A 27,936-nucleotide genomic window follows, 5' to 3' on the forward strand; every position below is an offset into this window, starting at 1 on the left:
CCATGTCCTAAGCTGTTTAGGGGAATGGAGAAAGATAGGGGAAAAGACACAGAATAGCAACCGGCACATAGTTGGTCCTCAGCTCCAAAGAAATTCTCCTTTGGTCATGAAGCCTCTTTGCTGTCTCATCAGTTTTAAAGATAATCTCTCTCTATTATTTTTTCTCATATTGCCTGTTCTCTTGACCCGTGTGGAAAGATGGAGAGTAGGCAACTCAAAAAGAGAAAACCATTTGATAGGAACTGAGAACAGGATGTCGTTGTATCGAAATGGATTAAAACCACTTCCCAAACCAGGTGGTCAACAGCCTGCTGCCTCTGCCAGAGTCCCAGCTGGCATTTCTGCCTATCTCTTGCTCGCCTGGGTAGTCTCCAGAACTTGGTGCCACCCCCACCAGGAGGACCTTCGTCTTCTCTTGATTGAGGCTCTTTGACCTCATCCCAAGATGACAGATGTCGCAGTGCTTTGGTAGATGGTATTAAACTGAGGCTTTGCTTCCACAGAACTAAATTTTAATTCTACACATTTCTTTGGAAGCTCCCAAGATTTGACAAATGATTCTGTGAGCATCTACATCCCACATTTCTCCACCCTCAGGGCTGGCTTACTGGTACCTGGCTGCAAAATCCCAACTGCAAGATAGATTTCAGCTCAAGATTTATTTCCCTCTGCCTTCTTGGCTTCCCAGTTGGTACAGGACATGCATTCCAATGGAAACACCATGCCAAGCGTGGTTAGGCTGTGTATCGCTTTATTGCCTTGGTTCAGCTACATTTTGAAAGGCGGCTATACTCACCGCTATACCACCCACCAATGCTTCATTTTGGAAAAGTTAGGCTTTTGTGGGCTGGCCTGGGAACTTTGCCATTCTGTATCAGTTTGTAGCTCTGGAAGGTGAGGCCCAAATTCTAAATGACTGGTGTACCAACTTACTTTCAGAATTTACTTTCTCATACATTGGGAATAGCCAGTTCTTTTGGAAATGGCTGGAACCGGAACTGTGATTCAGATAAAGAAGTGTATTTCTAAATGACAAGAGAGCCCACAGAAAATCTGTTTGCAAGAGGGGCTGAAGCGCCTCAGAAAGACAAGCAAGGTGCCCTTTGGTTCTTACATCAAGAGTCAAGGTCAGAGAGCCAGGTGAGTGTCCGATGTGGACACCGTCCTTCAGGTCAACTGCTGGACCAATGCCCACATCTCAGAGCAAAAGAGAGACAAAAACCAGAGAGCCTGTAATTATTTCAAAATAAATAAAAATGATTTAGAATATCTAAAAAAGGGTTTTCACCATGAGACCCTATGTTCCTGGGGTCTTGGGCAGAATTAGTGTTCTACAGCACGCATGGAAGGAAATAACACGTCAAAGAGACTGGATCCTGGACCAACCATCTATTCCCCCCATCATCATGACATCCCAGTCTCAGACCTGACCAGCCAGTCTTCGCTTCCCTCCATGGCCACGCTTGCCCTGAAGTCCTATCTCACAGAGTTGGTTGTACTGGAGAGCACAGCCATAAATTTTTTAAAAAATTATTTAAAAAATCATGTTATTGAGAGCCTTGTCACTTGCAATTTATATTACATGAAATATAGCAGAGTGTGCATGTCAATCGCAAGCTCTCTAACTATCCCTCCCCCGCTACCCTTCCTTCCTGGTAACCATAAGTTCAAAGAAACATCTCTAATCATAAATGCTTTACAGATAAAATGGCACCTTTAGGTATGATAGCTTCTGTGACCGGGCAACGAGGCAGGGTGCTGGATCCCTACAGTACAGCCAGTTTATTAAGTCAGGTCAGCCTGACAACAGACCTCCACAAACTGGATGGCTTCAATGACAGAAATTGATTTTCTCACAGTTCTGGTGGCTAGGAGTTCACTGTTAAAGTGTTCATAGGGTTGCTTCCTTCTGAGGGCGGTAAGATATTAAAAAGAAAAAATCTGCCAAGTAAATTTTATAATTGTATTTATTTATTTTTGATTGTGCTGGGTCTTTGTTCCTGTGCACTGGCTTTTCCCTAGCTTCAGTGAGCAGGGCCCGCTCTCTGGTTGTGGCATGCGGGCTTCTCACTGCAGCGGTTTCTCTTGTTGCAGAGCGTGGCTCTAGGATCAGCGGGCTCAATAGTTGCAGCTCCTGGGCTCTGGAGCACAGGCACAGTAGTTGTGGTGCACAAATAAATTTTAAACATTTTATTGGCTTTATTTGGGGCATCTCTGATGGCTGAGATGGTAAAGAATCTGCCTGCAATGCAGGAGATGCAGGTTCGATCCCTGGGTAGGGAAGATCCCCTGGAGAAGAGAATGGTAACCCACTCCAGTATTCTTGCCTGGCAAATTTCATGGACAGAGGAGCCTGGTGGGCTACAGTCCATGGGGTCGCAAAGAGTCAGACACGACTGAGCGATTAACACGTGGCTTTATTCAACAGCTCCTGAATTGGGCAGCATCAAATTAAGCAGATAGGAGCTCCGAGGAGCTGTATATAATGATACAAGCAAAGGGGAGCAGGAACAAGGAAGCTCTACTAGACAAAAAAGCAGGTTATTGCAAAGCTACTTTCCTTTAAGGGACAGCAGGGGTCCATCAGGCAGATGACTTAACTAGTGCTGATGAAGTGATGCCTGATTGACTGGTTTCAGATGACATTTCTGGGAGAGCTAAAACCATAACTAAGTTAAGTCTTGGCCTGATGATTGATGTAGGGCTTAGCAAAACTGACTCCATGTTGGACCTGTTGTCTTCTTTTTAACAGAGGACAGAGTGTTTCTTTCCTAGCTTCCGATGGTTTGTTGGCAGTCTTTGGTTCTCCTTGTGACTGGTTGGCTTCTCCTCGTGTCTTCAGATCATTATTCTCTCTGTGGGTCTGTCTCTGTGTCCAACTTCCCTCCTTTTATAAGCACACTAGTCGTGTTGGATTAGGGGCCCATTCTATTCCAGTATGACCTCATCTTAACTAATTACTCTTGCGATGACCCTGCTTCCAAATAAAGCCACAATCTGAGATAGTGAGGGTTAGGGCTTCCGTGTATGGATTTGGGAGGGACACAGTTCAATGCACACCAACCGTGATTACGTAAAAACACTGTGGTTTGGGTCAAGGGCTGGAATTTGCTGACCTTGCAGTTCTGCATGCCTATCACAGAATCACATCTGCCCTCAATTGCCCCATATGTAGCCTCCATCCCGTACCCTCAAGTGGTACCCCACAGATAGAAACCCACCAGAAACATTTTGAGGCAAGCATCCATTCTGTAATTAGCATTCCTATCCCTGTCACTAGCCGTGCCTTCCCATGGCTGTTCGCTCCTTTCCATATGTCATACCCTTTGCTCTTCTAAAGCTACAGATGAAAAGATTTCAGACCAGGCAACGTCTCTGGGTGTCTGCACCATCTGTGAAATCACATCCCAAATGAACAGTGAAAGGAAACACTTTAAAGGTCTTATTTCAATAAGCTTTTCATTCTGAACATACTGAAAGTGGGATTAAAAAAAAAAAAAAAAAACCTTGCCCTTTACTTGTTTTCATTTCCACTATGAATAAAGAATGTGTCCTTACCTCGGGGCAGGATGCTTTCCTTCAGAGTACAGCGGCTAGAAATACAACACTGAGACAGTCGTAAATCCTTAGTGCAGGTGATAAACAGAAGGCATTCAGGACCTGTGAGGGTGAAAATCTTCCACAGCCATCAAGTGTTGCTTTTGGTATTCCTGTGGCCGCGTCGTGGTCTGAATGATGAGGAAGGCCTTGGAAACAGCCAGCAGGCTTCGGCGGGGAGGTGGGTGACTCAGCTGCCGGAGGTAATTTCCAGCTAGAAATTACAAGTAGAAAATGTGAGTTGAACTGAACTTGCTCAACTGAAAAACATCTTCCTGGAATATTAAAATAATGTGATCTAAAGCCAATATGGAGACAGCAGAGCTGTAAATCTCTGGATTGGTGTGGTTCAATCACTAAGTGGTATCTAACCCCATGGACTACGGGATTCCACAGAGGGCCCCCAGGATCCTCTGTCCATGGGATTCTCCAGGCAAGAATGCTGGTGTGGGTTGCCATTTCCTTCTCCAGGGGATCTTCCCCAACCCAGGGATCAAACCCGAGTCTCCTGCACCGCAGGTGGATTCTTTATCACTGAGCCACTAGAGAAGCCCCTGGATTGGTGGAATATACTTTAAAAATGTGTTTATGTCTGCAATTTTGAGGGGCTCTTTGAGGAGACAGGATGAGTATTGGTTACAAGGTGTGACTTTTCTCCAAGATAGAAGCCATGCCTATGTGTGACCATTTGACAGGGGTCCTGTGGGTAATGAACGTGGGATCTTTCCAGCCTCTTTCAACCTTGTGGTTCTATTAGTCTCTGAACTGTGGGTGGCGAAAACATTCATAGACCCAAATACGGCAAAGCGAAGTGAGTTTGGGCCACAAATCCAAAAGCCTTTATTTATTCCAGCTCTGGATTGAAGTATTCAGTTCTGGAAAGGGGGAGGATAAGAGGGAGTTGGCATTCAAAAAAAAATGCACTGAGTACCCACACTCAATGGTAATTAGTTATCATTTCCATAAGAAAAGTAGGACAGTCTACCCCAGAGGCAAACTCTTAGGCCCATCTTCCAGTGGATAAAAGGGATTCAAGCCATTCCAATACTTAAAGCATTTAAGTCTTATGAGTTAGTGAAGTTTCATTTGCTCTCAAATGCCCCAGAATTAGACTTAGCAAAAATATCTGCATGATTCCTATGAGAGAAGAAACAGCTTTGGTCAGTGCTCCCAGGATAAGTCAAACCTACCAAAGGAACAGAAGGTCACTGAGGCATTTGCAATCAAAAGAGGGAACAAGATGGCAACTGTTTGTTAATCACCACCACACCAGTGGACTGGGCTACCCCCTGGCTCAGTGGTAAAGAATCTACCTGCAATGGAGGACACAGGAGACATGGGTTCGATCTTTGTGTGGGAAAGATTCCCTGGAGGAGGGCATGGCAAACCACTCCAGTGTTCTTGCCTGGAAAATCCCACAACAGAGGAGCCTGGTGGGCTACAGTCCATGCGGTCACAAAGAGTCAGTCACAACTGAGCAGAGAACAGTGATTGGACTAGTCTATGGATAAGCCAGTCCATTTTCTTCAAAAAATTGTGGTAAAATATACATACCACAAATTGACCAGTAAAATTTTAACTATTTTAAGTATATAATTCAGTGGCATTGACTACATTCAACAATACTGTGCAACCCATTACAATCCCGCATTTCCAAAACTGTCATCATCCCAAATAGAAACTCTCCACTTCCTCTTTAATGCAAAAGAAGTTAAGTGTGCAGACTGTCTTCTCTTTCCTCCCTGACTCCAAGCCCTACTGCAGTCCTGCAGTGTTTTCTATGGAGAAACAGCAATGCTGAGAACAGGCTGCTGACCACCAGAACTGCACGACTGTCCCTTACTTACGCGACACGTAAGATTCCATGGCCTGCATGAGACCAGGGACCCGGCTGCACCACGCTGATGGCAAGAACACACTCACACCCTCCGCCAGTGTTTTTCCAGGAACTCTGCCTGCTCCACATGGCCCACTCGTTATGTGCTGAGATAAGCGCTCAATTAATTTTAACGATGTCATAAACTCGATAATCAGAAAATGAAATGGACTGGTCTGCTTTCACTCTTGGGGTTAATGACAATGGACACACGGTAAACAAATAGTGTTAAGGCTGAAAAATGACTCTTGGTCATCTGTCGGACCAGGCTCTTGAAGCTCCAATAGCTTTGTTTATTTAGGAGGCAGCAGTAAATCTCCGGAATGGAATGACCAGAGCAACAGGGCCACGGCATGGAGCTTCCTGGTTCTGTTGGAGGAAGCACACGGACTGAAACCGCCCACCCTGGCCAGGCACCATAGTAACCATTTGCATGAGTTGTTTTAGGACAGGAGGTCCTGGTAAGGAACACGGAACTAATAAGCCTCCACCAACCGGAACAGTTCAGGAAAGGGCAAAAGGAGACACCACATGTCCACCAACCTCCCAGAATCCTTCTCTCTGGCATCCATCTTGGCTGAACAAGGCGTGCACCACCAGGAAGGACTCTGAGTCAGAATGATTGGCTGAAGACAACCCGGAAACTAATCCCATCACCATAAAACCCGAGACTGTGAGCCACGTGGCAGAGCTGTTCTCCTGGGTTCCCTGACCCTCCTGCTCTCCACCCGGGCACCCTTTCCCAATAAAATCCCTTGCTTTGTCACCACATGTGTCTCCTCGGACAATTCATTTCTGAGTGTTAGACAAGAGCCTGGTTTCGGGCCCTGGAAGGGGTCCTCCTTCCTGCAACAGTTCTTGCTTCTCTTTAGCACTTGAGCTGCCCCACCCCCATCCCTGGGAATGGCTAACACCACTTCTGCCCCTGGGGTGAGGAAAGGTCACGGGCAACAAGGCTTCTTAGAGTCCTTCAGGTCTCCTTCTAGAATACAGGGTCAGTTCTAACGGGACACCAGTTCTATCTGTGCCCTGCCTCCTCGGACCATCTCCCCTTCAGGTACTCACGGCCGCCTGATTACACTTGCATGTTTTGTCTTGGGTGGCTTCTCAGCTGCGATAATAACCTCTTTCTTTCATCTCTAGGAGATAAACTGAGTGGCTGGGGATTGTAAGTTACAGCCTTCATTACTAATGGCGAAATTCTAAAAGAACCAGTGAGCTAAAACCCCCAAACTTGCCTATTGGCCAATTTCTAAGTGTTCCCTTTCCCAAAGAAACAGTTTCTGAAGACCAAAACTTGGGGCTGCCAATGGTAAGAACCAGCAGAATCAGTAAGCTGGGAGCTTGAGACTATGGAACCAGAAACTGGACACAATACTCTGAATAATAGAATTCCAAAAGTGGAAACAACTCTAAGGGTTTTTCAGACTAGTAAGCCTCCAACAATTCATGCTGGTTAAACTATAGATCCCTAGGCACTTTCCTAACCTGTTCATTCAGAAACTTCTTGGAGGTGATATCTAGAAATCTGTATTTTTTCACAGCATCCCAGGTTATTCTGATGCTGTATCTGTTCTAGGAAACAGTGGTCACATTCATCATGCCTCCTACAGAAGACGCAACTGAAAAAGCCATGAGACAATCTCCTCTTTGTTCTGGACTTGCACTCCTGTAAACACAGCCCGGGATGGCGTTGAATCACAGTGGAGAATCATTACTGAGCTTGGAGTCAGCGAATACTCTCTTTGCTCCTGACTCATCACCATCATATTTATTCTTGAATCTGGAAAGGCAGAAGGCAGGGATGAGATTTGAAAAACTGGAAGCATAATTTAAGCCTAATTAGTTTCCTTTCCTATGTCCATCTTTCATTGTTAAAGTCCATGGTTTCCATCTCATTACGTGTGCCGTGCTGGGCTAAGTCGCTCAGTGGTGTCTGACTCTCTGAGACCCCATGGACTGTAGCCCACCAAGCTCCTCTGTCCATGGGATTCTCCAGGCAAGAATACTGGAGTGAGTTGCCATGCCCTCTTCCAGGGGATCTTCCCAAATCAGGGATCTAACCCAAGTCTCCCACATTGCAGGCGGATTGTTTTTTGTTTTTTATTGATTTTAATTGGACGCTAATTGCCTTACAATTTTGTAGTGGTTTTTGCCATACTGCAGGTAGGTTCTTTACCGTCTGAGCCACCAGGGAAGCCCTTCTCATCATGGGTATCAAATTACAACACAAACAGGAAGAAAACCCATTCTATTGCATGGTTCACATTTCAATTCAATACATATTTAATTATCAGATAATTCAGCAAATGATTAAAGTACTAGGCTTTTCATATATAAAATCTGTAACTCAAATATTGGTTTGGCTAATATTTGAAAAAAATGAAAAAGTTCGTTTGGATTTTTCCCATCAAATCTTATGGAAAAATCTGAATGAAACTTTTGGCCAACCCAATACAAGGTGGAATTGATATTTGCCAGAAGAGAGATGCAAAATGTTAGGCAAATTCAAAGAAGGTAAAGATCACATCTTGTTGAGGGTGGGCCAAGGACACAGAAGGGTAATTTGGGGAGAGGTCCCATTTGAACTGGAACTTAATGTACTATACACATAGATGGGCAAAGGAAGGCACAGCAGACGTAGAAAAGTTTGAGTCAAGTAATGAATGTAGAAAACGTGTGTTGAGGGTGTGAGTGGTCATAGAATAGTCAATTTTAAGGTTGAAAAAAGTGGATTAGGTTAGTCTATGGGGGTTCTTTGCTTTTTTTGTTTTTTTGTTTTGTTTTACAAGAATCTTTTGGGTTTCTTTTTTCCATTTATTTTTATTAGTTGGAGGCTAATTACTTCACAATATTGTAGTGGTTTTTGCCATACATTGACATGAATCAGCCATGGATTTACATGTGTTCCCCATCCTGATCCCCCCTCCCCACTCCCTCCGCATCCCATCCCTCTGGGTCATCCCAGTGTATCAGCCCGGAGCACTTGTCTCATGCATCCAACCTGGGCTGGTGATCTGTTTCACCCTTGATAATATACATGTTTCGATGCTGTTCTCTCAGATCATCCCACCCTCGCCTTCTCCCATAGAGTCCAGAAGTCTGTTCTATACATCTGTGTCTCTTTTTCTGTCTTGCATATAGGGTTATCGTTACCATCTTTCTAAATTCCATATATATGCGTCAGTATACTGTATTGGTCTTTATCTTTCTGGCTTACTTCACTCTGTATAATGGGCTCCAGTTTCATCCATCTCATTAGAACTGGTTCAAATGAATTCTTTTTAATGGCTGAGTAATATTCCATTGTGTATATGTACCACAGCTTCCTTATCCATTCGTCTGCTGATGGGCATCTAGGTTGCTTCCATGTCCTGGCAATTATAAACAGTGCTGCGATGAACATTGGGGTGCACGTGTCTCTTTCAGATCTGGTTTCCTTGGTGTGTATGCCCAGGAGTGGGATTGCTGGGTCATATGGCAGTTCTATTTCCAGTTTTTTAAGGAATCTCCACACTGTTCTCCATAGTGGCTGTACTAGTTTGCATTCCCATCAACAGTGTAAGAGGGTTCTGTGGGGCTCCTTTGGACTAAAGAATTTGGATAACATTTTCCAGAAATGGGGAGTCAAGAAGTGGCCATGAGGGGCAGACTGAAACCAGGGGAGATTGCAGTCAAGAGTTTCTATCAAGAGATGTGTGCTCACTCATGTCCGCTCTTTGTAGCCCCATGGACCATAGCCCGCTAAGCTCTTCTATCCATGGAGTTCTCTAGGTAAGAATACTAGAGTGGGGTGCCATTTCCTACTCCAGGGGATCATCAAGAGATAAGAGATACTTTAATATTTACAAGTCAAAAAATTTGAAAACAACCTATATTCATTTCCTAAGGTTTCTCCAATAAATTACCACAAAGAGCCCAGATCAAGGTGGCTCTACAGGAGAATTTGTTTGCTTGTCTTTTCCAGCTTCTAGAGCTGCATTCCTTGGGTTTCTTGGCTTCTGGCTTCTTCTGAAACAAGCAAGTGTCATTTTTGTAATTTAAAAAGATGGGAGAAGTTAATGTGGGCCAGAAATAATGCAGTGAAGATGAATAGGGAGGGCGTGATGTGAGATGAATCACAGAGATGAGGTCTCTAAGACTGGTTAACCCATCAGATCTCAGAAACAATGGAGGGAAAAACCGCTCTCTGGCAGCAAGCCTGGGTGACAGAAAGCCTGGGCTGCTTGCAGACATCTGTGTGGGAGGAGCCAGTCTGGAGACAAGGAGGCATCTTTCAGATGTGTTTGTCCTTTCAGGCGAGCCCACGAGTACTTGGCTTTTCTGCTGTGTGACACGAAACTTCCAGAATTTCCATCAAATTGGTCAGTAGGAGGAAAACTTCTTTTAAAGAATCAAGACCCTTCAGCAGTTATGCTCTTCCACTTCAAAGGCTCCTGACCTTGGAGCCTGGCTCTAATGAGATGAGGCAACACATTTGTTCTGCCTGCTCATCAGGCCTGGCAGCACTGAGGTCCCCTGGGAAGTTCTGCTGGGTTCTGCTGGGAGGCGGGGTGGGGAAGGGATGCTTCGTTGGCAGTGGCCTTACTGGGATGGGACCAAGGATCTTCTTCGCTGCAGAGGAAGAGCTTCCACTGTACTTTTCCAGTCCCCAGGCCAGACTGGAATCTCTGCTCACCTCCAATGGCCCCTCTTGCAATAACAGTGGTTGAGAAAGTGAGAGATCTTCCTGGTTAGTGAACTTATCAGAGAAGGCAATGGCACCCCACTCCAGTACTCTTGCCTGGAAAACCCCATGGATGGAGGAGCCTGGTGGGCTATGGTCCATGGGGTCACTAAGAGGCGGACACGACTGAGTGACTTCACTTTCACTTTTCACTTTCACGCACTGGAGAAGGAAATGGCAATGCACTTCAGTGCTCTTGCCCAGAGAATCCCAGAGACGGGGGAGCCTGGTGGGCTGCTGTCTATGGGGTTGCACAGAGTCGGACATGACTGAAGCGACTTAGCAGCAGCAGCAGTGAACTTATGGATGTTGTGGGAGGTGTGCACAGGGGCAGAAGCACCTGTGCTGGGGCCCCTTTCAGACCTTCCCCTCCATGTCTCTTCATCTTGCTGCTCATTCGTGTCCTTTATAAGAAAATGGTAATTGGAAGGACAGCACTTTCCTGGATTTTGTGAGTTGTTCCAGCAAATGAACAAAGCTAAAGGGGTATGGGAGGCTCTGAATTTGTAGGCAAGTCAGAGGGAAGAGAGGGTAGCCTGAGGATCCCAGCTGTGACTGGCAGCTAAAGCAGAACCTCACCTTTCAACTTGTGAGATCTGATGCTCATTCCAGAGAGTTAGTGTCAGAATTGAGTTGAATTGGAGGACACAGTTCGTGTTGAAAAATCAGTGTCAGAACTCAGTGCTGTATCCAGCTCTTGGGGTGCTCCATTTGAAAATCAATGGCAGAAGAAATAGCCTCTGACGGACCAGACAAGAAGGAACGTGGCAGTGTGGACCAAGCCCAGAGGATCTGGCCATGCAGTTTCTAGTACCATTTCTGCTACTGCTTTAGATGAATACATCAACCTTTCTAGGGCCCTCACCTACAAAGTGAGGCAGCTTAGATCCACATCACAATCAACTGAGACACTTGAAAAATGCACACTCTCCTAGCCCTGCCCTTCGGAATTAGCATCTGAGAAGTGGGGGTAAGCCCAGGGTTCAGAGTTTGTTCAAAGCTTCCCCCACCCTCCATCCAGGTAATTCTGTTGCAATGAATGGGTAGTTGACCCAGTCAGGGTTGCCCAAGTTCCCTGATGATGAGTACAGCCTGGGCCCCACTGTAAATCCACAAAATCAGACTCTTTACTGGTGGGATCTGGCAATCTGTATTTTAAAGAGTGTTCTACGTGGACTGTAGCATCACAGGAGTTTGTGAGGTAAGACCTAGAGAAGTCGCTCTAAAAGTGTGGCGCTGGGACCAGCAACACCTACATCATCCAGGAATTTGTTAGAGATGCAAAGTGTCAGACTTCCTCCCAGACCTTCTGCATCAGAAACTCCACGGGTGGAGTCCAAGGATCTGAGCTTGAACAAGCCCTCCAGAGGCTTCCGACACATGCCCAGTTGGAAGAAAACCACTGACCTAGAGAGCTGCTAAGGGTTCAGTTGCTGTTGTTCAGCCACTCAGCCGTGTCCAACTCTCTGTGACTCCATGGACTGCAGCATGTCAGGCTTCCCTGTCCTACACTGTCTCCTGGAGTTTGCTCAAACTCATTTCCGTTGAATTCATAATGCCATACAAACATCTAATCCTCTGTCGCCCCCTTCTCCTCCTGCCCTCAATCTTTCCCAGCATCAGGGTCTTAAGGGTCCAGACAACCCTGATAATTTCAGTCTAAATCTTGCATGGGCAATTTTATTCCATCTCTACTGTGAACCCAGTAAAAAATAAACCCCTATGATTAATCCTGAGACCTTACTCTCCACTGTGACTGACTGGGTAACTTGTATACACTGTCCCCAAGCCAAAAGTCAGGATGGAACCCTTTCTACTATTAATTGCAAAAGAACCAGCTTTCCAGGAAAAAAAAAATCCACTCTCTTCATGGGACCTCCTCATCGTAGAAGCTACTTGGGTACTATATTATCCCCTTGACAGGTAAAAATATTTTCAGTCTTATCTGATCTGAAACTGACAGACTCTTTAAAGCTCATTGGCTCATGTTATTGGAAGAACATGGAACAGAGTTCTAGTCTAATCCCATTTTATCGGTTAAGAAAAATGGAGGGGCCCAGAGCTAGTTCATAACTTCTGACAGAAATGGTAACACAGTTTGTAAAAAAGCTGGACTCAGACCTTCAGACTCATTTCACTGACCAGCACTGCTTAGGCTTGGAGGGAACAAGGGCTTGGTCTTCTCCAGCAGTCTCCAACCTTTTTGGCACCAGGGACCGGTTTCATGGAAGACAATTTTTCCACAGACCGGGATGGGGCGGGGCACGGTGGGGATGGTTTGGGGATGATTCAAACACATTACAATTATTGTGCACTTTATTTCTGTTATTATAAATAAAGATCTGATCATCAGGCATTAGATCCCAGAGGCTGGAGACCCCTGTCTCTACAAGCCCAGTGTAGCTGCCAGGGTCATCCATACCCATTCAGGGAATCCAGGGTCTCCAGGAATGGTGCAGACTTGGATTCCTGTTGGCACAGAGGAGCAAGTAAGGGGAACATGGAGACACGTGTCTTCTAGACAGTTACATGCTATATTAATAATAGTTCTTGCTACAGAAGTTCCCCCATATACCAGGTAGATCTTGTCCTCAAAACAATTCCATAAAGGGGGCACAATTATCGCAGTTTTACCCATGAGGAAATGATACACAGAGAGGCCAAGTACATGAGCAAGACCAAGTAGTGGACAATGAGTGGAGGCAGGGATTAAAACCCTCAAATCTTAATCCTGAGCCCTTCCCATGAAACCCTCCTGCTTCCTGGTGAATTGCTTTTGAACTGGCGGTGTGATTTCTTTCAGTCTCTGAATTAGTGACTCCTAACCCTCACTGCAGGTTAAAATCGTGGGAATCTTTAAAAAGTACTAATAGCTGCTGCCCTCCCACCCACTTCCATTAAATCAGAACCTCTGGAAATGGAACCAGAATTATTGGTGTTTTTTTTTTTTTAAAGCTCCCCCAGATAATGATAATTGCTGATGGGCTACAAACCACCTCTCTAAATGTTTCATTTGCTTCAAAATAATTTAGATTACCAGGAATAGACACAGTTCTTTAAACAAGTGGTGGAAATTTAATTAAATTACTCAAACCTATGATTGAATTTATTTTTTTGGGGGGGTGGCTCCAAAATCACTGCAGATGGTGATTGCAGCCATGAAATTAAAAGACGCTTACTCCTTGGAAGGAAAGTTATGACCAACCTAGATAGCATATTTAAAAGCAGAGACATTACTTTGCCAACAAAGGTCTGTCTAGTCAAGGCTATGGTTTTTCCAGTGGTCATGTATGGATATGAGAGTTGGACTGTGAAGAAAGCTGAGTGCCGAAAAATTGATGCTTTTGAACTGTGGTGTTGGAGAAGACTCTTGAGAGTCCCTTGGACTGCAAGGAGATCCAACCAGTCCATCGTAAAGGAGATCAGTCGTGGGTGTTCATTGGAAGGACTGATGTTGAAGCTGAAACTCCAATACTTTGGCCACCTGATGCAAAGAGTTGACTCATTGGAAAAGACTCTGATGCTGGGAGGGGTTGGGGGCAGGAGGAGAAGGGGATGACAGAGGATGAGATGGCTGGATGGCATCACCAACTCAATGGACATGAGTTTGAGTAAACTCCGGGAGTTGGTGATGGACAGGGAGGCCTGGCATGCTGCGATTCATGGGGTCGCAAAGAGTCGGACACGACTGAGCAACTGAACTGAACTGAACCGATGATTGAATTATACTTAGAAGTTAGATCAAGAGAGGAAATGGGGGAAAGGAGGACAGCTGGGTTCTGAAATAGTTTATTTATTTGTGTGCAGGCATGCAAACTGTTGCTCATCTCGGGGACCCCCACCAGTACCCCCACACCCCAAGATTTCCTGGAACACAGTGTTATCCTAGTGTTTGAAAATGTAAACATATTTAAAAGTAATTAAAGCAAATTGGAAGTTAATTATTTTCAACATTATTTTACCCAAGAGAAAGTTCTCTTCAAATTTAACAAGTCTTCTATTTAAAGCATTTTGGGTCATGCTCCTAGGTTAAACGTAGAAGACAGTAATCTCACAGTAACTCAAGTCTTATCCAAAAGAAGTCTTAATTAAGAGCACATTCATCACGGTTAAAAATAAATCTTGAACAAAAGTTTTTCTTTAAGGCAATCTATACCTCCCACTCTTTAGTTAAGGCTTCCTGTAGGATCCATGCCCCTAGAAATTCTAATCCTTTTGATTTTTTAAAAGTTTATATCCAATGAGACTGGGAGTAATCAACCTTTTCTTTTTAAGTACGTAAATACTCAGGCAGTGACAAACCCCAGAGAGCCTACACCTGTAGCCACCCCTCATATCCTTCTTCACATGGACAACACATTCAACCTGATGGCAAAACCCAACCACTAACTGCAGTCTCAGAAAACTGCCATCTATCTGCCTTTAAACTCTTTTATTTATTTATTTATTTATTTTAATTATCTTTTTTTCCCCCTTTATTTATTTATTTTTTTTTCAGTGGGTTTTGTCATACATTGATTAAACTCTTTTAAAACTGAACCCAAAACTGGTTTATAGACTACATGCATGTGCTAAGTCACTTCAGTTGTGTGTAACTCTTTGCAACTCTATAGACCGTAGCCTGCCAGGCTCCTCTGTCCATGAGCTCTTGAGGCAAGAATTCTGGAGTAGGTTGTCATGCCCTCCTCCACGGGATTTTCCTGACCCAGGGATCGAACCCATGTCTCTTATGTCTCCTGCATTGGCAGGCTGGTTCTTTACCACTAGCGGCACCTGGGAAGCCCCTTAGAGACTACATATTTACCTTTTTTCTGCCTGAAATGTTTCATACTTATTTACTTACACATTTATTTGATCTTGAAACTTCAGTATTAGAGTTTCTTATGACTGGAGTAAAAATTTTTTTTTTCTATAAACACCCTCTCTACAAGTTCCTGAAACATTCTTCCACCTCTCCAGGTGGAAATGTTCAAAATTCTGCAATTTAGAGAGAAAGGTGCTGGAAAAAAATATTTGTGATAGACTTGGATTTCTTAGCCTGGAGGAAACTGGCTTCAGAGTAACTCATTAGAGTCTAAATGTATACAAAGATGACTCTGTGGAAGGGGGTAACCAGCTATTTTACACATTCACTGAGCAAAGAACAAAGGAAGCCTAGTTAAATTGCCAGAGGAGGGATTTAGAGGGATCGATAAGAGGAGGGCCTTTGCTTCAGAAACAGATGAAAGAGCAAGGACTCTTTCTTTTTTTTTTTTTTTTAAGCCTTAAAGAAAAAGCAACATACTCCCTTGCATTGAGTGGTGTTAGTTATTCTTGAAGGGAGGAGAATTCATTGAGACCTTTTCACGGAACAGTGACAGAAATCCAACAACTAGCTCCTTTTTAAGAGACGAAATCATTGGCTCATGTAAATAGAAGTCCAAGGGTTGGACTCCAGCCCTTGCTGGATTTAGGGTTTTGAACAGTAAGATGGGCACTCTGTCTCTTTTCATCTCCCACTCTGCTTGGCTTTATGCCCTGAAAGATTTCCTCCTTGTGACAGCAAGATGGCTGCAGGCAGCTTTGAGCTTATTCTGCCCTTAAATCTCCTTTTCCAATATCTGCTTCAGTAAAGGATTCTGATTAGCCTTGATTCTGCCCCTGGACCACTCACTGGTTCCAGAATAATTGAGTCTGTCAGGCTGGGTTACATGCCTGTCCTCAGGGCAGAGGCAGTGAGACCCCTCAATTGGCAGAACCCACAGGTCATATGGAGTGCAAGAAAGAGAGTTCCAAAAACAAAGAGGCAGGACAGATGGAGAAATAACACGGTTACTGCAGAGATCATCGGGAAGCATTCTTGTCTCCTGTAATCACCGGAGGACAACTATGAACCGAGATTTTAACAAACTATCCTGATGTCCCAAACCCAAAGCTAAATTTTTTTTTTTTTTTGTGGGAGCCTAAAATTTAAGCTTGTGGTATCTTTCACTATTTTTGTGTTCTACTTTTGGATTTTTTTAAGTGGGAGGGGTCAGCTAGAGGAAAAATAATAAGTTCCTGATAAACAAGTTAGAAGAGGAAGCCATATAACTGTCCTTAATCTTTGGATCACTATTAACCAATCAGAACTTGATATGTAAACGTTCATGGGCCATGACCTTCCACTGTCACCTTGTCACAGGGGCCAGATAACTGCCCACCAATGGGATGTTGGCCTTCTTTCTCAGAGTCCAGACTGCAAACTTCCCCTGGCTCCAGAGCGCAGGGAGTCCAAGGCTTCCCGCTTCTGAAGCTCTAAGGAAATTGATTGTGACCTTGCTCCCAGGGCCCAGAGAAGACAATCACAATTGCTGACAGTACATTTGCCAAAGCTTGGGTTGTTTGGTCTTTATTTAAACCCTGTGCATTACTCAGGGTCCTGGGAGGAAACAGAATTTATTGCGGATGGTTTGAATAAAGAGATTTTATGAAGAGCTATCTATAGATAGATGAGCAGGATTAAGGAAACAAACGTGAGACCAAAGATATCCAGAGACTGGCAATGTTGAAAGCCATTATCATCCCTAAGGCAGACAGACAAGGAGGAAATGGAGGTACCAGAGCCAGTGAGAGCTGAAGATGGAGAAGGGGCCGCCCGGTGGGAGTCAGGGAAGGGGTGAGCCATTTGCTGCCTCTCTGATACCCTGGTACTGTCCCCTTGGACCAAATCCACCTGCAGCCAATCAGCAAAGGACCCCAGGGATTGAGTCCATAGGGGTCATTGTCCCAGGGCAGAGAAGGGAAAGAATGAACTGGAAAAACTGGGTCTGGCTTCCCAACAAGGGATGTGACATCTCAGAAAACTCAAGCTTGGTCAAGTCTATCTTCTAAAATTCTAGAGAAGGTGTAATTCTAATCCCATGATGCACTGAGTCTCTCAGTGGCCCTAAGGAACTTTTGTTCTCAAAGTTCTGAGACTTGTTTCTTCCAAATTTTATCCCAGGCAGGCATGCAGAGACATCCATAATAGGATACTGCAACCATTATACCTGGGCTTCCCTGAGAATTAATGCTCAGGAACCAATTCAAATTAATTATCTGGCTACATGACGGCAGGATTAACCTTTAAAGTGGATGCAACGACCATGATTTACATAATCTATTTAATCATTTTCAATAGAGTTAATATTTAGAATGCAAGTGGGGAGAAGTAAATTACATCTTACGGCTTTTTGCGAATACCAGGCTCAGCTCACAAAAGAATAAAATTAATATTATCAAAGGTATAGAACATATCAGGTGCCCAGAGCAATAAGTTAGATTACAGGGATAATTAACAACCCTTCCAGAATCTTCTTGTAATATGAATTCATCCAGAAAGTAAATAAACAGTGACACACACAAGGAGCAGATTTTATTCATCACTCTCCTCTTGGATCCAAACAGAGATAGTCCGATCTGATAGGACCTTAGGAGATATTTGACAGGTGTGTGCAATAAATAGTGACACTGTTTGTTTAAGATCTGTAGGGGATATATCTAGAACAGAAGGAGCAGGCTGAAATGAAGCAAATAAAATTTAATTTGGCTACCTTTCTTATCTGATCATTTTCTTCATTTAAGTTCCATTCTGGGCAAGAACACATGTGTTTCATCCTGCTTTCTAAAGAAACAAAGGCCATGAGACTTCCATGGCAGTCCAGAGGTTAAGAACTGTGCTTCCAAGGCAGAGAGCTTGGTTTGATCCCTGATTGCAGAACTAAGATCCCACGTGCTCCATGGTGCAGCCAATAATAATAATAATCATAATCATAATAAACAGTGAAGAAACAAAGGCCTAAGAACTAAGCAACTGGGATGGTCTGTCCTCTGTTGCTGACACCTCGTGCCTCAGAGCCATTCTTTGAGGAATCTAGAGAATTCTTAGGGAGAGTGTTTATGGAGAGATGCTTTATTCAAAGCAAATCTCCTACAGAGAAAGACAAATATTACATGATATCCCTTATATGTGGAATCTTAAAAAATATAACAAACTAGTGAATATAACAAAAAGAGGTAGAATATAACAAAGAGAGGTAGAATCAAGTGTACAGTAGAGGACACAGGGCCCGGGGAGTCCAAAGAACCAGGTCCCAGCCCCGCCTGTTCCTAACAAGAGGGTTCCCAGCAAACTCACACTACTCCTCCGGTGTCCAGGAGCCTCCTCTGAAGTAAAAGAACCATATCGCATACTAGTTAAGCATAGGTATAGACTTAGTCCAGCCTGTGTTTTGAGTTTAAGACCTACTGTCTGCGTGACTCTGAGCAGGACATTTAAATTTTCAGCCTCAGTTTTCGTATCTGTAAAATGGAGAGATTCGTAGAACCTATCTCCTAGGATTGAGATGACTAAATAAATGTATAAAGCACTTAGCACATAGACCTGGCACATAGTAAGGGTTTGATAAAAATTGTTTCTTATTTCTTATAAAAACATTTTTCTGTTCATTTATTTATGGTTGCACTGGGTTTTCACTGTGGGGCTCAGGCTTCTCATTCCAGTGGCTTCTCTTGTTGTGGGACACAAGCTCTTCTCTTGTGGAGCACAAGCTTTGGCAGCTGTGGCTTCTGGGCTCCATAGTAGTGGCATCTGGCCTTAGCTGTTCTACAGCATGTGGGATCTTAGTTCCTGGACCAGGGATTGAACCCATGTCCCCTGCATTGGCAGGCAGACTTTTAACCTCTAGACCCCCAGGGTCTTGGTTCTTATTGCACATAAAATAGCTCTAAAATCTCCCCAGCTATCTTGTTCGGTAATCATAGTTTTACAGCTTAAAGAGAAAACCCATAGTTGAACAATATTATAAATGATGAGTCTGTAAGCTGCATTGATTCAGGAAAACATACTAAACCACCATCTAAAGTAGAAGAAAGAAATTGGGAATAGTTGTCTTCAGTTTAAATTTGCTGGGGGGAAAAATGAGGTAAATACTGACAAGTAATGGAAGGACATCATCACTGAAATAGTTGAAATGTCATCTTACCCTTTTCTCTAAAATTGTTTCAGACTTCAATACAGAGTTAATAAGAAGCTGAAACTCCATGAAAGGTGGTTTTGCGTCTCTTCTTTTTCTATGAAATTGTCCTGGATATGTAGAGATTACCATTTAGGGTTACAGTCAGTGCTCCAGGGCCCTTGGATAACTGTCCTGCCAAGGTGATGGATCTAGTTGTTTTGTGGCTCATCTGTAGCTTCATACAAAAAGCTTTTTCAAAATAGAAAGATAGTCCAATCTCTCCTAGTGAAGCTTGCTGAACATCTCTTCTCAAAAAATGTTCCTATTAGCTTTTCTCCAACTCAGCCTCCAGCATTTTAGGAAGAGCCTACAAAGATAGTCTAATCCATAAACTACACAGACACATTCTTTATCAAACTTGGACTTTTTACTTCTTGGACTTTAGTGGGAAGAGAGGATTTAAATAGTTTAGGAGCATGAGAAATCACAAGGGAGATACTGAAGGTCTCTGGTTACTGGGATAGTTTTAGAAATAAGAACAGGAGTCCAGTCATTGAGTGTTTTCTAAATGACATGTGCCATGCTAAGCACTTCACACATTTGTATTATTTGATTCTCACAACAGCTCTATGAAGTAAGTAATAATATTGTCCCCAGTTTACAGATGAAGACATGGAAACTTAGAAAATTTCAGTAACCTGTTCAAGGTTACATTGTTAGTAAACATCAGAGATAGGATCTGAATCACTTTCGACTCAGTTCCAAAGTACATGATTCGAACAGTTAGTTCTTAAGGTCATCTGTTGACTGATCACTCACCTTGACAGTCTTCCCCAAACTACTGTGGGGTCTCCTCTTCTTTAGGAATAAGGCATCTTATTGCACGAGGGCTTCAGGAGACTCTTCCCCAGAGTGGGTACTTCTGTTAGCCAATAATTGGCCTGTTTTACGCCCAGCGTTGTGCTAAGCTGAAAAACCCTTTGAACTTTCAGACTAATTATTTTCTAAAGAAAATGTACTGGAGCAGAATTAATTGACAGAGGAAATTGTAAAAAATTAAAAGTCCATCCTTAAGTAAGAGACTCCTTTAAAAGTAAGCTAGAGGGCAAAAAAACACAAAAAAATCATCTTATCCATTTAGACATTCTAACCCATCTAACCCAATCTGACACATTTGTGTGTCTGCAAAAGGGGAATGGAAGAGAAATGTTGCCCATTTATCCCACAAAATGCCAACAGAGAAGATGAGCAAGATCAAGGCAAGAGAAAACTATAGCTATTTATTCCCCCAAAGAAGAGCATTTGAAGAGACTCATCAGCTTGACATTAGCAATCCTCCCAAACATTTATACATGAATTCTAAAAGACAAGAAAAGGACAAATCAAACAGGCACCCAGCATTTGAACTATTGCATCAACCAGTTCTGTAGTAAGTCATCGACTGTGGATACAGGGTCACTTGCCTTCCCTGCACCTGGCTTCCTCGTCTTCCACCTCTAAGTATGAAAATACAGGCTGGGTCAAGGCTATGGTTTTTCCAGTGGTCATGTATGGATGTGAGAGTTGGACTATAGAGAAAGCTGAGTGCCGAAGAATTGATGCTTTTGAACTGTGGTGTTGGAGAAGACTCTTGAGAGTCCCTTGGACTGCAGGGAGATCCAGCCAGTCCATCCTAAAGGAGATCAGTCCTGGGTGTTCATTGGTAGGACTGATGTTGAAGCTGAAACTCCAATATTTTGGCCACCTGATGCAAAGAGCTGACTCATTTGAAAAGACCCTGATGTTGGGAAAGATTGAGGGCAGGGGGAGAAAGGGACGACAGAGGATTAGATGGTTGGATGGCATCACTGACTCAATGAACATGGGTTTGGGTGGACTCTGGGATTTGGTGATGGACAGGGAGACCTGGCGTGCTGCGGTTCATGGGGTCACAAAGAGTCAGACACGACTGAGCGACTGAACTGAACTGATCAACTACATCAAGGAAACTGCATTACAAGTCCAGTCAATGAGCAGGAACCAAAATGGAAAAAGCCTACTTCTCAATCAATATAGTCAGTCTCTAAAGAAAGAATGCAGTCTCTTCCTATAAATGGCTAGGAAGTGCGAGGGCTGATTTCTCTTTCTCTTTTTAAGGGTGAGTTCTCCTATGGTCATTCACAGAGCAGAGCGTATTGTCAAATTGGAGGAAAGATCTTTTTGTTTCTCTATGTCGGTAATAGATGTTTCTTTCAGATCAGGGAGTTGGAGGGAGGAAAATGAGTTTGCCAATTAAGCATGAGGGAGGAATAAATTTCATCTCATGCAGCTCTAAAATGGGCTACCCAATGCTGCAGAGTTATGTCTCTGCCAGTTTCTTTAGGAAGATTCCTGACCTTAAGATAAGCCCCGTCGGAGCCAAGAAAGTGTTCCTTTTCTGTCTAGAAAGTGACTTATTCACACGGATCTGGAATATGCCAGTTCACAGGCTAAAAGTGCTGTCCTCCACAGCACTGTGTGAGGTGACTGAGTTTGGCTTCCTGATCTCGAACTCTGAAAATGTGCAGACCTGAATTCAAGCCCTCAATTTCTTCTCAGCTTCAAGATCTTCTGTGATTCAGGGAGAGAGAATAGAGGTGTTAAGAAACCATTGTTTACCTGATAAATTGCAGATCTTTGGGAACCATTGTCAAGGTTTGGGAAAAGGGAAGAGGCTTCTCACACCAGTCCTCTAAAGGCTTTATTATATATTTGAGAGAGAAATTCACCAAGTTTTTCTGACATGTTGTTTCTTCTTTTGTAAAATGGAATTAACCTCTTCTGCAGAACAGTCTACTAGAAGAGAAGTTTCTTATGCACACAGATAGTGTCCCTGAAAAGTAGGCTTTCAAATTTTTGAGCAGTGCCTGGCGCAGAGAAAATGCAGAAAAATGTCATTATTGAATGAATGAGTAAATGAAAGAAGGAGTACAGCAATGGATTGACAGTAAAAAAAAAAAAAAAAAAAAGAAAGAAAGAAAATTTATGAAGTCCTCTACACTAGTCATAAGCACTCTTCTCCAAAGGAAATAAACTATTGGCACTTCCTTTGGCATAGTTCAAAGTCTGTAAAGCACCTCAACCTTTGATTCAGAGCTCTTTGAATTATCGGTTTTTTAAATTCTGTTTCATCTTTGGCAAACCGATGCTAATGCAAACATGGCTTTTCCTCTAAAGACTGTGCGACTCATCAAACAGCCTTCACCTAAGCTCTGTCTCATCTCCTGACTGGTCTCCAGGTAGCCAAAGCTGTGTGCGTTTGTGACAGCTCAGTGGGAGGTTTTATGAAGTCGCTGCCTCCCCTGAGCTGCACTTCCAGAAAGCAATTCCCCTCCAAATATTAGTGGGAGGCGGTGTACTTAGTGGAAAATACTAATGAAATTTGAGGTCCCGGTCTCAGGTTCGGTTTCCCCTGAAGGCAAGTCACCAGAATCTAACCGGCTTCTCACATGTGAGACATGCCATCTGGGTTCACCCTCCTTGTCACTTTCCCCAGGAGATGTTGGCGCCCAGCCCGTTCTGACAATGGGCCAAGCCCGCTCTGTAGGTAAGCCCAGGTCTTGTTGTTTTTCAGTTGCTAAATCGTGTCTGACTCTTTAAAACCCCATGGACTGCAGCATGCCAGGTTTCCCTTTCCTCCACTATCTCCCAGAGTTTGCTCAATTTCATGTCCACTGAGTCAGTGATGCCATCCAACCATCTCATCCTCCGCTGCCCCTTTCTCCTTTTGTCCTCAGTCTTTCCCAGCATCAGGGTCTTTTCCAATGAGTCGGCTCTTGGCATCAGGTGGCCAAAATATTGGAGCTTCAGCGTCAGTCCTTCCAATGAATATTCAGGACTGATTTCCTTTAGGATTGACTGGTTTGATCAGCTCATGGCCCAAGGGACTTTCAGGAGTCTTCTCCAGCACCACAATTCAAAAACATTAATTCTTCAGCGCTCAGCCTTCTTTATGGTCCAACTCTCACATCTGTACATGACTACTGGAAAAACTGTAGCTTTGACTATATGGACCTTTGTCAGAAAAGTGATGTCTCTGCTTTTTAATATGCTGTCTAGGTTTGTCATAGCTATCCTTTTAAAGAACAAGTGTCTTTTAATTTCATGGCTGCAGTCACCATCTGCAGTGAATTTGGAGCCCAAGAAAATAGAATCTGTCACCGCTTCCACATTTTCCCCTTCTATTTGCCATGAAGTGATGGGACCAGATGCCACAGACACAAACACATAAAAGCTACCCAGTAATCCAAGCCAGCCCATTTAAGGGCCACCTGAGTGAGCTAGAGTTGCCAAGACTGATAGAGCCATAGGAGCAGAGTCTTCAAGAAGATTTTGCAGAGAAGGTGGGCCTTGAATCAAGCAGAGGCCATGTCTGTAACTTACCCAGCACTGAGCCAGCAGGACTCTTCACAGGTCCTGGGGAAAGTCAGCAGGCTACTAGGACCTTGGGTTTTCCTTTCTTGACAACATTTTTATCCCTTGTACGGTCCTTGGAAGGATCCAATTAAATAGTGGATGTGGAAGTTATTTGAAAATCCTAAACTATTATCATTGTTATTTTGGAAAAATATGGCCTGAAAAGCAGGTCAGGCACAAGTCAGGAAGGACATTAAAGTCTGGATACTGCTACTGCTACTGCTAAGTCACTTCAGTCGTGTCCGGCTCTGTGCGACCCCATCCCTGGGATTCTCCAGGCAAGAACACTGGAGTGGGTTGCCATTTCCTTCTCCAATGCATAAAAGTGAAAAGCGAAAGTGAAGTCGCTCAGTCATGTCTGACTCTCCGTGACCCCATGGACTGCAGTCTACCAGGCTCCTCCGTACATGGGATTTTCCAGGCAAGAGTACTGGAGTGGGGTGCCATTGCCTTCTCCGAAAGTCTGGCTAAGAGCTGGTTAAACTTGAACTTCATAAGCCTGAAAAAGGCAACGAACAGCCCTGGGAAGGCCCAGGGCTCTTCCCCACCTGCAGCTTCTCCTTCCCTCCCCTGCTGGGTACCACCCACCACAGCACAGACCTCTCCCACTCACCTAGTGGGAAAAGAAAGCTAATCTCTAAGCCTATTGATAAAGCGTGAACTCACCCCATTTCAGCTCCATCCTCTCCAGCTTTGCGCAGAAGCTAAAAATGAGCAAATCAATTAACACGGTCTCTTTTAGAATTTCGGCTAACTCTGAACATCGCAAGCAGCGCTGCCTAGCAAGAAGAAAGGATGTAGGGATCGCCTGAGCTCTCATTCAGAATGTCCTGCTGGTTAGCTGCTTAACTTTGACCTAACTTACTTTTCTTGTCTGGGCATCAGTTTCTTCCTCTGTGAGATGTGGGAGGGGGCTTCACATGCCCTAAGTACTTGTCAAATCCTCTTTGTGTTGTTTCTGTACCTGAGTGGAGAAGGGGAAGTTCCAGGGCAGGTGCTAGGGGCTCTAGGGAAATCAGGTAAACCATGTGGAGAGTACACTGCCAACCACACATCCTGTCTAGAGCCAGGTGGACGTGACCTATCCTACCCACAGACACTGAGGATGGGCCAAGGAGGTCTTTGGATGAGTGACACAGAGCTTCTGCCATCACAGAGCTCACAAATCCGGGGACAACATCAGACAAATAAACAGACCGATGCTCTGAGGCAGGGTGAGTGTCCAGATGCAGCAGTGCTGGGAACCATGGGGGCCAGAGCAGGGACCACTGCACCTGACAGATATTTTCCACCCTTTCTCTCCTGTGTGCCCTGAGATGCTTTCACAGCCTGTTTCCTGAACAGCTTCACCAAGAAGACGTGGACACATTCCATCTTCTATTTTTTAGGAACATTACAATGACGTTAAGTATATCAAATATGCCCAATGATCACGTTTGGATCCTCCCTGCCCTCCACGGTGAGTTGTTAATTACCGAAGGCCCTTTCCCGGCACCAGCATCCCAGGATTCCCCCTCTCAGTTTACACCGGCTGTTTCTGCTTGGTATGTACTGAACTCACTTCCAGAACCCTGCCCTTCCTTTCCCTTCCTCCGTACCTGCCACTTGGCCATGTTACACCCTTCACCACGTGTCCAAATTTTGTTGGGCAAATTCCCTACATCCTAGGGCAGATACCAGGATACAGACTCAAGCACTCTGATGGAGAGACAAATTATTAACCACCTGCTTGGATTTAATCAGGAAATCTCATGCCCAAAGCCAATTGAGAGTCTATGGGATGGTAATTACTGGTGTTTAGCCACCATCTACAAGTTTTCTAAGGTTACTGTTCACTAGAAAAGTTCATACTTTATTTCTTTTTTTGCTAAAATGACCTCTCTAAAACCCTTGAGCATTTTGTATCCAAGAATCTTGTGATCACATACAGAATCTCCATCTTTTCCCTTCCCCCGTTTCAGACAGCCGTCCCCTCCCTTCTTCGTCTCTGCCCTTCTGGACTGAAGACCCCAGTATTTCCCTTCTGCCCAACCCTCTAACCCCTTGATCACCTCATTGCCCATCCATGGGCATTCTCCTGTTCCATTAGGGTTTTCTTCCTTTTGTTTTATTTTTTAACTTACAAAACTGTGATAACGCATTTACAGGAAACTTGGAAAAATACAGAACAAAGTTACATATAGTTCCACTATATATGACAATTATTTTTAAGTAGATAAATTGAGATTTTTAGTTAAGAGTTTCAATATCAAACTCTCAAAAATTAATAGAATGAATATTCAGAGAAGTAGAAGGACATAATAGACCTGAAAAGCATTGTGAACCAATTCCACATAATTAAGATTTGTACAATTTTCACACAACAGTAGGATGCAAATTCAATTTTCCTGAAGGCTTTCTTAAAGTGCAGAGACAAGAACACGCATAGCATCCCCCCTCAAGTAAAAGCAAGTATTTGCTATTTGTTTTCAAAACTCTTCCTGGAGCCCCCAGCTTCATGCTGGTCTTTGTGGCCATATACACCCAGGTCAATCCACGAGCCAAAAGATAACATCTTGGCTTCCTCTCCCCTCTATTCTCAAGGACAGACTCTTTCTCCAAGGCTCTCTGAAAATGACCCCTCACCAGACAATAGCAATTTCTTCTTGCTGCACGGCTGCTCTCTGCCACGGGTAAGAATCAGTAAAAAGCAAAAACCATCTGCAGCCGGGAGAATTCTAATCCTGGGCTAAGAGTGTTCATATCCCACATACATGCAGGGCACGGATTCTGACAGACAGATAACACAGGCACAGTTGTGGAGACAACGCTGTTCAGAATCTGCCAGCTTGCCCCTGGCATGGGGGGAGAAGCTCTCCATCACTGCCAGTCCTCGGAGTACACCCCTCCAGCTCCGCCCGGCGTCAACCTCCTTTCAAACAGCGCCAGCTTAAATCCATGTGAAATGAATGAGCAGGACCGTGTTCATCAAAACAGCTTCAGCAGCGATGGGAGCCTTTCCCTTTCTTATGTTCGGATTCAGGACTTTTCTAGGCTTTGACAACTGAAAATTCTAACCTAGGATTTACTCCTGTTCACTCAGAGACACATGTGTGTGTGTGTGTGTGTGTGTGTGTGTGTGTGTGTGTGTGCCCACACTTGCGTGTATCTGTGTATGTGTGTGTGTATCCGCCTCCTCTTCCCCTCTCTGGTATCTCTTTCCATATTTCTATTTGCTTCTCTTTTTATGTATTTGAGTATCTCCTTTCGCTCCTTTCTCCATCGCTTCTCCTCCCACTACTTCCCTTCCTCCTCTTCCCCTTCTTCTTCCTTCTCGTCCTCTTCCTCTCCTTTTTCTCTCTCCCTTCCTTCCTTCTCCCCTGCTTCTCTCTTTATCTCCCCTTTCCTTCTCCTCACTCCCTTTGTCCCCTCATTTTCTTCTCCCCCCTCTTTCTCTTCTCCTTGCTCTATCTGTATGTGCCTCTCTGCACACAATTCTACTAATTTCCCCAATGCCTTAAAGGCCACAAACAAGCGTTCAGCCCACTCTCCGTCTCGCTCTTTGTGATGGAGGTGTCATCCACTCAGGCCCTCTCACTATGTTCCCGTGTCTAAAGATTTTCTTTAACATGTACTTGATAAGCACCACCACAAACAACAACAACAAAAAAGTTTTTTTAAAAAGCCATAAAAATCAGACTATAGTGAGCTTAACACTTCTGCATTCCCTAAAACTTACTGACACCGTGGATTCTCTCAGGCTGACCTTGCACAGCTGCAGCGTGACATGATCTTTATTATGCCAGTGCAGAACCCTGAAGTGCTTCCTAAAATATGAAAGGGAAAACAAACAGCATCTGGGGGATTGTGGAAGGGCATTATATTACACTTCAATTTTTAGAAAATCGGTAATTTGTCTATAGTATAATTTATATGCTGACGTATAATCAACCAGAACATTTGATGGACCTAAACTCTTCTTCCCTAATTGTGCCACTTGGCAGACATGCACCATGGAAACAGCTGTACAAATTCTTCATGTAACACATTGGAAGATAATATAGAAATGTGTGTAAATGTCTCAGAGTACCCTGGAGTAGGATCCAGACATGTGTGTAAATGTCAACAGACCTCAAATCTCATTCGTTCCTGTCCTTGGTGCTCTGATGGCAATCACAGCTGCTCTGACAAACCCTGCTGGTGGGTCCATCCCTGCTGACACACGTCTCTTGATGCTTTTGCTCTGGGAAGGTCACCCACTCCTTTTGGATTCATCTCCCAGGCCTCTCAGGCTTAGGGCTGTCAGGTCTCAGCCTCTAAGCTGCAGATGTTTGTCATCTCAGCTTCCCCGAGTGTAAGCTGATGCC

At 44.0% G+C, this 27,936-nt stretch overlaps 1 long non-coding RNA gene across 2 annotated transcripts; it reads right to left on the reverse strand.

The window, feature by feature from the left end:
• Positions 1-2,197: 2,197 nt before the first annotated feature.
• Positions 2,198-5,824, reverse strand: LOC133050435 (uncharacterized). Of its 2 annotated transcripts, none has more exons than XR_009691612.1 (3): positions 5,445-5,824; positions 3,559-3,811; positions 2,198-2,289 (listed from the first exon to the last, which is right to left on the reverse strand). It is a non-coding gene; the product is annotated as an uncharacterized LOC133050435 (long non-coding RNA). The 2 variants fall into 2 exon arrangements; XR_009691611.1 differs by lacking the exon at positions 2,198-2,289 and adding an exon at positions 2,407-3,392.
• Positions 5,825-27,936: the final 22,112 nt, after the last annotated feature.

This window comes from Dama dama, chromosome 32, assembly GCF_033118175.1.
Source record: "Dama dama isolate Ldn47 chromosome 32, ASM3311817v1, whole genome shotgun sequence".
In the NCBI taxonomy this organism is placed as follows: domain Eukaryota; kingdom Metazoa; phylum Chordata; class Mammalia; order Artiodactyla; family Cervidae; genus Dama; species Dama dama.